The sequence below is a fragment of the Ursus americanus genome, chromosome 1 (assembly GCF_024610735.1).
Source record: "Ursus americanus isolate L20-20 chromosome 1, mUrsAme1.1.p, whole genome shotgun sequence".
Classification (NCBI taxonomy): domain Eukaryota; kingdom Metazoa; phylum Chordata; class Mammalia; order Carnivora; family Ursidae; genus Ursus; species Ursus americanus.
Window position 1 is genome coordinate 67,464,154 of NC_142127.1, and position 11,713 is coordinate 67,475,866.

Here is an 11,713-nt window from a genome sequence, read left to right on the forward strand (position 1 = left end):
CAACCTCTTTTGCTGCTCTGAGACTTTTGTATAAATAATATATTTCATGTATCTTAAAAATATTTTTATGGTATAAACATTTATCTCTATGAATTTACCGGTATAATCATGCTGAGAAATAGGGAACATTAAATACATTATTTTACTCATTAATTAAGTGGACTGCTTTGTAATTCTCCAGTTTTGAATCCTGGCCTATTTTCTACTTGAAAATTAAATATTACACTTTGAAGCAAAATGACACAGCAGCATCTAATAACAGATTTCTCCTGAACAGAAACTATTGACAAACCTGGAAATGAGTGTACTTTCTATATAATCTATGAAGGGGCTCTACCTGCCACTGGAGTGGCTTCTTCTGGAACTCAGTGATGACACATGTGTCCAGGTTCCAATCTTGGTCCATTCTAGTTCTTTTAGATGTTCCACCTTGAGATAATTGATTCTCAATGGATAATGATCAATTTCTCTTCACCCTTAAGTGTGGGAATTAAAATCCCAAGTCGCATGAAAGGGAGATATTGTATGCTTGCTTTGATAAAATAACCATACATTGCTGCCATGTAGTTACCACCACTAAAAAATCTTTTACAAGTTTGTAACATTATTTCAAGCGTTTGTGCCTATAGATTCACTGTTGAAAGACGTAGTGTCATTTGATGTCATACAAGACATCCTATACCACTCTTGCTTCTGCAGAATATTTTCAGTCTATAGAAAGAACAAAGAGAAGATCGTTTTTCAGTATGTCAGTTAGCTGTGGTTGCCAGTGCCATCCCTGGACCAGATTTCTAAAGTTGCAGGCCTTTCTCCTTTCAAACATAGTTAAAAGACTTACTCATAAGTATAGTAACCTTCTATTACTTATTGCCAGAAATAACCACAAATTTTCATTGACATACAAACTAAGTATTTATCTCTCATTCATCTGTGGTCAACTGGAATAGCTCATCCAGCCTCCACTGGGCTGGTTAGCTCTACTTCAGGGTGTGGATCCAGTTGAGCTTGACTAGGAAGGTTTGGCTCTACATAAATTCATTACACCTGAAGGGATAGCAGCTACCCCAGGGTAGCTTTTCTTATGATGGTGAGAGAAGAACAAGATGGAAGTATCAAATGTTTCCTAAAGCTTACACTCAAAAGTGACACACTGTCACTTCTACTAACATTCCTTTGTTCATAAAAGTCAAATTGAATAGCAACAGAGTATAGGAACAGGGATATATAATCCAACTTCAGGGAGGAACAGTAAAGTGTATGTATGTGTTTTTATAAAATTGAAAGGTTCTTTTGATGGAGGGACGCAACACAAAAACACTAGTAAAGTTAAAAACCCAAACTCTGTGACTTAGCTCCAAATGAGAGAAGACTTCCAGGCAGGGCTACATAGGGGCTTGCACCTGGAGATAGGATAATAGCAAGCTGGAGCTGTAGTGGACAGTTTATGTATAGCAAACTGGGTGGCTTTAGCTAGGTTTTCCAGGTTTCCTATGAATTGGCCAATTTGAATAATTTCTTAGGCTCCAGTGCATAGGAACTGTTCCAAATTATCTGACACCTGACTCCAAGGCTATTAGGGCAGGTGCATAGTGGCCTGGACTATCAGGACCCAATGACAGAAGTGATTGAGGTGTGAACTTAATCAACTGCTCAGAAGAGGAGAACTGACTGGCTTCTAGCCAAGACTCCAAAACTCTGTCAAGACAGCTTTTAAATAAACAAAAATACCTATATTGACCCTTTAACATCTTGCTATAAGTTTTAAATTGTTTATTTTGGGTAATTTAAGTGGCCATATAGCAGGGAAGGCTTTCACAGGGTACAGTATAAGTTGTCCTAGACAGGGTAGATAACATTTTATCATGAGAGTAAAAGATGGAAAACAAGTAGAAGTATAAGGAGTTTTTGTAAGCCAGCTCATAACCACGATTCCATTGTATGGAATGAGCCAAGAAAACAGATCTGGAATTTTTAAAGTCTCTAATGATATTTTTGGTGTAGTTTTAAAGTGTTTTAGAAGTATGAGTTAAATATATATTTTAAAGATTTTATTTATTTGTTTGACAGAGATAGAGACAGCCAGCGAGAGAGGGAACACAAGCAAGGGAGTGGGAGAGGAAGAAGCAGGCTCCCAACGGAGGAGCCTGATGTGGGGCTCGATCCCAGAACACCGGGATCACGCCCTGAGCCAAAGGCAGACGCTTAACGACTGAGCCACCCAGGTTCCCCATGAGTCATATATTTTTATGACAATAATATCTCGGTATATTCCTTGGGTCAAGGTGGGAGTCCAACAATTATGTTGTTATAGGGTATCAACTGATTCTACATTGGGATATATATAAAGGTCAGTGGTATGTGTGGTAACCAAGAGAAAGAAGTGGTGCTATTGATGGTCAGAGGCTCGGTGAGTAGTCCTGGTGGAAAGTTGGAGGAGGAGAGGAGGAGAAGACACTGGGGAGTCAGAGCATAGACCAATACAGGGCAGTGGCTTCCTGGGAAAAGCAAGAATCTTTATTAATTTTTAAAATGACACAGCTGATAATAACCTCTGCAAAGTTTTCCTTAAGGCATGGGAAATTTTCCTTAAGGTGAACCAGGAGCATAAATGGAGATGAGATTTATCCAAGTTTAAATAAAGGAAAGGGAAATGGAGAAGGGTTTTTAAAGTTGATCTTACAGGTGAATTGGCCAAGATGCCTTGAATTAAGAAAGATCAAGTTCTGAACAAGACACAGACACCTATTCAGGAGTCTACTTCTCATTTTCCAACTTAAATAAGAGTTCTTTGAGGACCCTGATAGGGCAATTAATCCAGCCGCCTGGGACCTCTATCTGGGTGATAAAAGTTCCACTGAAGGGCTTTTTTGAGAGCCTGTTCTGCATTTTTAGAAGTGAAATGTGTGCCTGGGTCACTATCAGAAATGTATGATACTCCAAAAGGGATCCTAGTAAGGCTTTTCATTATGACCTTATTATACGTAGAGATACATGTAACTTTGTTTTTTATTTTGGGCACCTGTGAAACAAGAGTCTCAGAGTTCTTTACCATGAAGGGACAACTCATAGGCAATGGCCCTAAAGTTTGTAAAATGTGCAGATGGAGACATTTTCTAATATCCAGTGTTAAGATAACTGCCTGAAATTTGGCCAAGTACACTGACCCTGTGTTCCTTTCCTTACCAGGGACCTCCTGGTTTGGAGATGGAAAGCAGCAACATTTCACTGTGCTCCATCATTTATAATGCTGGCATGCCACTTGTACCCACTATGCACTCTATTGCTGTCCACTCGGTTGATCAAAAGGGGCCCCCCACATACCCAAGTCATCTGGCACTGGGATGGCCTCATCCACCACCATGGCATCTGGCAAAAGACTGTGGACAGTGGAGGTCATCTCCTCTTGCAGGTGGAACATGTCAGACGAAGCAGATTTGGCTCCATCCTACATTAAGGAGTCTTTGGTAGCTGCACCAAATTTGTGGGATGCTGCTTCTGTGATCCATAGCATAATGGGCAGCTGGGTATGGAGGGTCTCAGGCTCAGAGTCCATAAAAAGCCTCCATCTCCAGAAGAGTCCAGTAATTGGCCTGCAATGTACTCTCTAATCATCACATCTCAATGAAGCACAAGGACAAATGAGTTAGTTTCTTCCATTAGAAGCCCATGAGGAATTTATGGCCATGACAGGTAGTCTAGAGATTCCAGGCGGCATGAGAGAAGGTTTCTAAAAGCCTCTGCAGTGATAGAGTCTCTGAGAGCTCTACAGTAAGTTCCTTTTGATTTTAATTTGGACAAATTCTAGAGCCTTTATTTGGAAGTAGCCCCATTTAAGAAGGGCTGATTTATAGGTGAGATTAAGTAAAATGTGTAAATGAGGAATATGTTGTCTCCAGAATCCAAAATCCATTAAAATATATTAGACTCGTATGTCCTCGGTACATGTGTCATAGGAAACTCCTTGGAGGAGGATGTCATCATTGTAATGTCATATCTGTGCTCCTGGAGAAAGAGGTGATAGCCAAGATCTTATATGCAAAGATTGCATGATGACAAAGCTATGGAGCTACACCATGCGTAGTCTAGTAAAGGAATATCATGTCCCTTCAGAGGTGAAGGCAACTGCGGATGCTGTTAAAATAGACAAAATCTATAATAACAAAGTATTTTCCACTTGCTGATTTGATGGAGCTAATAATTTCAATAATAATGGGGTGGTGGATATGGGGCCTTAATGGATAGGATCATAGCCTTAAGGGTATATTAACCCACTCCACCATGAGGTACCATTCATTCTTTTCAGGTTTTAGAATGGACAAAATCAGGCGGTCAAATGGAGAAGTAGTGGAGAAATTACCTGTTCATTAATTAGATCTTATATAATGTTTTAATCCTCAAAGGCCCTGTTTTAATTTATATTGGGCCCTATTAACTATTTTAACTGAAAGTCCATGGAGTCCCATTTTATCAAGCCACTTTGTAAGTGCCAAAGACTTAATTTAATTTTAATTTATTATTCATTGTGTTTATGGGATATTTTAGGGCAAGGCGTACAATGATTATGAAACTTAGGCGAGGCTAAAGTTATAGTGAGGCTTACCTATTTTCACTATCTTATATTTAGTTACTCTTCTAAGGTTACAGAGGGTACTATGCTTAAATTAGTGAGGTCTGTGGGTTTAACTGTAATTTAAGCCTATGAAGCTTTGCCAATTGGTGTATTTTAACAAACGTTAAAGTTAAATCTGAGCCTCTGTTGTAGAAGTGCAAATGCCTATCAGCACCCTCCTTTTTTTTTTTTTTTTTTTAATCTCTTTGTTAGATAAATTCTTTTGGTAAATTTTGTATTGCTAATTGGTCAAACTGTGGACCTTAATGGTATATCTGTATGTATTCCTCCCCTATACCCAGGTTTCATTCTTAATATACAGGGTTTTCATTATTTTGTATTGTTTTGGGTTTCTACCTGCCTGAAGACCCAGTTTTTAGTTTCTGTCTCTGTCTGATAACCATTGGGCTTCTATGTGGTCATGTGAAAGGGTTCGGGGTGGGGGTGGCTTTCCTCATAGGCAGCCCTCTCTGGTTCTAATGCTTCACAGTCTGCCATGGAGGAATTAGTGTCTGCATTTCGAGAGCTATGGCAGCCTCTCCATGGGACAGCATAGTTCGTCTTCTTGGCTGAAGTATCAACCCCTTTGCATGTTGATTTGTAGAGGTACTTATATTTTTTAAGCAACTGTGTAACTTTGACAGGCATTGGTGGGTAAGAAGCGTACAGGAATGAGATATTTGTTGTCTTGCTTTACATTTAACAGTAGGCAACTGGTCTCCAGAGGTGTAGCCCACCATACTCCTGAAGGTCTATGGAGCATAAAGGTCACGGGCAACAACGTTAAGGTATACAGCAGATACCCTCAGCTGAGCTATATTCTCAAAGAGATAGGGCATTATTCCTCTACCATTAGGGAACCCAACAACATCTTCTTCTATAGCGGTTGCCTGAAACTCATATAGAATGTGTGGTCCTGATCCAAATAATAATGAAGAAACACAAAGTCTAAAAAAGTGATGGACTCCTAAAACATGCCTCTTCCAAACACAAGCCAGGACTAGAAACACACTGGAATGCCCATCTCCAGAAAGGAGGCTCAGGTGACCTATCACTTCTATTGCCCTAAGAGGAGCCCCCATCTGATCTAGTATCTAGCTTTCAGAGTTTAGATAGCATTGTTCATTTGCATATTCTTTTTTTTTTAAGTTTATTTATTTATTTGACAGAGAGAGAGACAGCCAGTGAGAGAGGGAACACAAGCAAGGGGGAGTGGGAGAGGAAGAAGCAGGCTCCCAGCGGAGGAGTCCGATGTGGCGCTCGATCCCAGAGGCAGACGCCCAACAACTGAGCCACCCAGGCGCCCCTCATTTGCATATTCTGATGTCAAGGACATTGGGTATGGAGAGACAGGGCAACCACAGGCAGACACAAGAGCAGACAACAAGATTAAAGTACAGGCTCACTGACAGGAAGGTATTTCTGTCTCAAGCTACAGTTGGGGTTGTCTGGAACCATTAGTAAGCCAAGGGCAGTCTCCCCACAAAGCTACCAAAGTGTCAGTGGCAACAGGAATGCTATCCTGCTCACAGTACCAATTGTTTTATAAGATTGAAAAAAAATCCTTTTAATGGAAGGACAAAGGTGCTGGGATAGATGAAAGGCAGAATTCTGTTGCAGCTCTAAACAAAAGAAGGCTGTCACATGGCAGGGCTGCACCCTCAGATAGGGTAACACCAACGTGGAGCTATGGGAACAGCTTATGTACAAAAGTGGTTTTAGCTAGGTTTCTAGAATTCCCTGGATTGGCTAATTCAAATAATTTCCTGGGTTCTGGGCACTCTAATTTTCTGATAACTGCTCCAGGGATGATTAGGTCAGGTGCATAGTGGCCCTGGGTATGAGAGCACAAAAGCGAGGTAGTTAATCAGCTGTTCAAGAAAGGGACTGCCTAGGGCACCTGGGTGGCTCAGTCGGTTAAGCCTTATTTTTTTATTTCGGCTGAGGTCATGATCTCAAGGTTGTGAGACTGAGCTCTGCACTGGGTATGATAAGCACTGCCTGCTTAGGATTCTTTCTCTCCCTCTCACTGGGCCCCTCCAGCCCTCTCCCTTTCTAAAAAAAAGAGGACTGACTGGTCCCTAGTCAAAACCACAGAACTAGGTCAAGGCAGCATTTAAAACAACAACAAATATTACATAGGGGTAGGAGTGAAGATTTGGAGCCAATAAGTCAATCTATTAAACGCAGGTATCATTACTTCTAAGGTTCTTTATATCTAATATGTTATGACCTAGGCTGAAGTGTGTACATGTAATTTGACAAAATTCTAAGTTTTGGCAGTTATTTGAACAAATATCATCTATTTCATTAATTTATAATAAGCTACTTAACATAAATCTCTTTTATTTTTTGCCATAATAAATAAAATATCAAAATGGCCTTGTTGATATCCTTTTCAATTAGTAGTTGTGAGTTTATTAACTGCCTTTTTTTTTTTTACTAAACCACATTAAAATTCTAGGCATCTACTGAGTGTAGTTTGAAGACCATATCATTACATATACCTATGTTTATTTGTTTATTAGAAAATCACATGAAATTTACGGGCTATGTTTGTTTTTTTTTTTTTTTTGAAATAGGAAGCATGAGAAAAAAATCCTTTATCATATTCTATTTCACTGCGAGCCAGGAGCTGTGTATTCCTTCAGCTATACCAAAGGCAAAGTATTATAGGTCTATTCTTATATCACAATTACTAACAATTCTGGCAAATTCTTTAATCTATTAATTAGTTATCAATATCTTACCTATTTAATTTTCTATTTTTAAGTAAAATATTAAGTTGAGCATGTTTCAACCCAAATGAAGCATTTAGGTATGCCCTGTGAAGCATTTGTGTATGCACTGTGACATATTTGGAATTCTAGGAAATTTTCACTACCTGGCTCTAAGAAAACTTGGAACATATGCATATAGCTGTACAGATAAAGATGTGATGCCATGATTCCCTTTAAAGGAAGAACTTCCTACCCAGCTGATGCTTGTGAAACTCTTTCAGGGTATCCCTCAGTCAGAGAACAAAATTGCTCATACATTTTCCTGAGCAGCTCCACTTTGTAAATGAATGAGATAGAATACAAAGGCCTTGCCCTTCTGGCCTTATACAGGGGCACTCCCACAAGGAATTCACACTCCATAACTCCCTGCTAGTTTTTCTGAGTTTTTATCAGAATCGTGCTGAATCTCAGCATGATTCCTTTCTTGTCCTGAAACTACTTTCTTAACTCTTTCTTCACATATATTGATCTCTAATAAACATCATGTGTCCCAAAGTCTGCTTCTGCTTCAGGAGAGCACAATCTGTGACAGACATCAAGTAGGAAAATTCCAGAAACTGTAATTATACTCCTCATTCAGATCTTGTTTCAAGTATTAACAATCTCAGGAAACTCAAATGAGTAAGACTATTTTCACCACAAATCAAATATGTACAGTCCATGTAGAATCATTGCCCTTATCAGAATTAATTTGAAAGTCCGAAGTCTCCTCTAAACCATAACATTAATCTGTGGGTCTTCATTCATCAATTCATTTATTCATTTATTCATTCATTCACTCTTTCGCTCATTCATTCATTCATCTAAGCACTTGACATTACTCCCTATAATATGCTAGCTGTCCTGTTAGGTGGAAGGATAGGGAGATAAATACATGATCTTTTTCATCAAGGCATTTAATAATGAAAGAGATTTGAAAACAGTATGTATATTAGCTTTTTTTGGCTGCTGTAACAAATTACAACACACTAATGGCTTAAAACAACAACAAATATATTACCTACAGTTCTGGAGGTAAGAAGTCCAAAACACTAAACAGATTGTTTCCGTACTACTTTTTGGTTTTTTACTTGTTTCCAAAACCTGATCTTTGAGTTTCTATCAGTTCTTGAATTCCTAACATTATTCTAATGAAAACCTTTACTGCTTAGTTTAGCTAGGGTTGACTTTTTTTTGCTACAGAAGACATATAGAATGAGAAAAAAATGGGAGGAGAAATGAGAGCATTTGATGATTAGTACTAGTCTGAGACTCTTATGTTTCACAGTATGAATTCTTCACTTTTAGCCTGAAAGTTTTATATCGCCCTACTCCCTTCAAACAACACAGCCCAGAGGTAAAGGAATAAGTACTTATAGTCTTGGAATTTTTCAAGTTGATTTGATGAAAAAATGTGACTAACTACTGATTTTATTATCTGTAACTAGATGAATCTCTTTATAAATTTGCTTTCATTACCCATGCATTCATTGATGAAAGTGTGTGTTTTATTTGGTTTAATTAAAAAAAGTCTCCGTGTCTGTATGTGTATAAATTCACAAATAGTTGGTATATTAATGTATATGTATACACATATATTAAGTATATATAAATTAAATGTGTATATATATATTTAATTCTGAAAGATCTTTCATGGCTTACACATGTGAATTAAAATGAATTTTGTTTTTGTTTTTGTTTTTTGTGCTCACTCAGAAAAGAAGTTAGTCAATAGTGCCATAAGTGGCTTGATCTATCATTAAATCTGTTTTTCTTTGAATTATACACAGATTCCATTTCAGTATTACAAAAATCAAAGCACATAATTTTTATATTTTTAAAAAATGGAGACAAAAATTTTCCTAGATAAAATAAGAATCTGAAACTGGACTATATATACATTATTTAATTTTCACAAAAATGTCAAAATATAGTATGAATTTTAATGTTTAGTACATTATGTTGAGATACTGTCTATAAACAAACTTTTAGGTTATTTACTACAAATATATGGTCATCCAACCATTCATTATTTTATCTATTATTTTACAAATTTTATTTTGTACCTTCCATGTGACAGCCACTGCATTTAGTATAGAAAGATGAATAGCATGCAGATTTTCCCTGTGAAGGGCCCAGAGTTTGGGTACATGACAGAAATAAGCTTAATTATTAACAACAAAGTCGAGAACGAATACGAAGTCAGGAAATTAAGAAAATTTGAGCAATAAATTCTACTGAAGTTTAAATGGTAAAATGGATTTCATTAGACTATACATATCTATGAAATTAAGAATTTTGTCTGTTGAGGAAAGGATCAGGTTATGAATTTTTCAATATTTTCCGACTTTAATTTCAAAATAATTTGCCTTTTTTAGGATCAAAATATATCACATTAGGCCAAAGGAAGCTTAACATGAAGAAAAATTCTTGAGAATTATAAAGTATTATTCAGTTTCAAACTTAAGTGACCTAGAAGATGAAATGCAGAGAAAGTAAAAGACAGATGACCTGGAAGGTAATAACACTTAGGGGAAATAGTCCATCAATTTGTAGGTGCCCTTGAATACTCATTCTTATGTTTTTGCTATGAGCAATAATACACAGACTCCATTTTTTTTGTTTTTTTTCTATCAAAATAAGACTGATTTTCTATTGTATAATTCCCATTGCCTTACAATTTCATTACTTGAGTTCAAGTAGATAAGTAATTCTTTTAATTATAACATAAAACATTCTACTTTTACAATGGTTTAAGGCATACATTAATCACTCACTTACATTTACGTATTTAAATATATCATGCAGCACACACAATCCTTAAAAGAAGAAAAGGGTTTTTTGACAATATTTGGCAACTGAGTTATTTTAAATAAGGAGATTTTACTAGCTGTAGCATCCTAGGTTAAGCATCAAAACCTTGGTTTTAACAAGTAATATAAGTATATATAGGATTAAAGCTAATTGCTAGTCTTAGTATCTTAGATATATTGAGTAGATTTTAAGGAAAAAATGTTTCATAAATAGAGACAGGCATTTTTCAGTCTACTTAAAAGCTCTGCTGAATTTCTCTTCCTACTAGATTATGCTTTACACCAAATTCTTGATTCTGTCCAGTTAAATTTAAATGCAATATAAAAGCTATATAGGTGTTTAAATTTAAGTAATGAGGCAAATGAAATTAAGTACTATGTGTGTGAATGTATGCTAATGTGCATTTTTGTTTTTTATTTTGTTTTGTTTTTCCTTTATAATTAATAGACCTCTAAACTTTCAGATTCATGGATGTTATCAAATGCTCCATTATCTATTTCATTTTTATGTGTAAATAGCTTGACTGTAAATCTATAAGCATATTTTATTTGAGTTTTCTATTTTTTTATTACTACAGGACCAAAATATTACCATGATTTGTCACAAGGTTTTTATTTTTCATTTTGATATAGAACCTAGATAACCCCTAAGGAAAAAAGATTCATATGTGGTGAAGTGGTTGGAAGGAGTAAGCATTTTATAAAATAACCTCAAAAATTAACTTTGGAGAAAAAAGATTTAAGATAATATAGTCCTAAGTAATTTGATTTAAATTTCAAATTTTAATGATGGGTACTTTTGTGAAAAGCAGAATAACAAAGTACATAGGTATGGATTTCCATTATGACTAGGATAATATATGTTGTTATTACTATTCTCTTTTTATCAGCTAACTAATCTTGGTCATTTTGTATATCCTAATCATTCTGCTACAAACTTAACCAGTGTTACTTCATATAATCATCATTATAAACCCATGAGATATCAGGATGTTTGGGTGGCTCAGTCAGTTAAGCCTCTGCCTTCAGCTCAGGTTATGATCCCAGGGTCCTGGGATTGAGTCCTGCATCAGGCTCCTTGCTCAGTGGGAAGCCTGCTTCTCCTTTGCCTGCTGTTTCCCCTGCTTGTGCGCTTTTTCTCTCCCTGACAAATAAATAAATAAAGTCTTTAAAAAAAATGAGATATTTATTATCTCACTTTTTATATGAAGCAATTAAGACATAGAGAGATTAAAACTATCTTAAATCACTTATCTGATGATTATCAGCAGCAGAATTTGAACGCAGGCACTCTAATTATAGAACTTTGTTTCTGTGAAGTTTAATATGTTGGGGAAAAATAATCATGGTACATATACTCGTATCAATACGACATGTTAGTTGATGATTCTGGCTGACTAAACAGAAAAGTTTCTTAGAAGGCTATTGTAGAGGTATCATAATTATTGGAAACATGGAGGAAAGAAGACTCCAGGGAAAGTGCTGACAAACATCCAAAAACAGTGCAGAAGTCACAGAGAGAACAGCAATAA